This window comes from Plasmopara halstedii (genome assembly GCF_900000015.1).
Source record: "Plasmopara halstedii genome assembly, contig: Scaffold_194, whole genome shotgun sequence".
Taxonomy (NCBI): Eukaryota; Oomycota; class Peronosporomycetes; order Peronosporales; family Peronosporaceae; genus Plasmopara; species Plasmopara halstedii.
The window spans coordinates 230,578-231,519 of NW_020187115.1; positions in this window are offsets into that span (position 1 = coordinate 230,578).

A 942-nucleotide genomic window follows, 5' to 3' on the forward strand; every position below is an offset into this window, starting at 1 on the left:
GGTTTGAATCCAAAAATGATTTTATTAATTTTTTATCCTTATTTTAAAGTTTAGATTTTCCTAAATATACTCAATATATATAGTAAAATCTGAATACCTGCATAACTACTGGCTACCTAGCCCCGTGCCGTATTCTTGTTCGGGTGTGGACACACGATGCACATCTTGTGTGACACACACACCCTTGTTAGTAGGGTTCGTGTCACCCCGTTACACAAGTGTTACCAGGTGCGAAGGGGTTTCTTTGCGCGATGCACTGAGGGATTTTCGACACTACGAGTCCGCGTAAGTAGAACCATAGTGGTTTATACGTACGATCCAGATATGGGTAAAACCGAAAATCTCTTGAGTAGATGAGCCATTGTTGCTACGCCGAAATTTTATGAATTAGTATAGTTATAGTAAAGTTCGGTTAAGATATTTACGCAAGTAAGTAAGGGCTTAACTTGCTCCTCACTTTCAAAAGTGACCACTCCTAGGATTTTCTCATATTTTAACCAATAATAAATATGATCATATTATATAGGCAATGATAAAACTAACTGTAGTGCGTGACGTGAGTCTAATAGACCAAGTGTCTCATTTTTTTCTCAATTCTGGAGTCCCATCACCAATGTCACGCAAACTCTGAGATTCGACTATTGTGTTAAAAAATATGCAAGATTGTACATTCACCTGTATTTGCACAATTGCACAGAAGTCCAAGTTGTACGTCCATGATTTTGCAGTGCGTATCCGAGGTGTTCTTCAACGAAACGCTTAAAGAGATTTTTTGAATCCGCACACAGTTTCCCTACATTCATTGAAGAGCATGCAAGCCGATTACTTAGGGCAAGTCGTTTCCTACGCTCCACTTATCTTCTGCACGAGTTACGCAGTCCGTGACTGTCCCAGGTGTGCAACCCCCCCCCCGGCTAAACTCATAATGACGTTCCAAGCTCG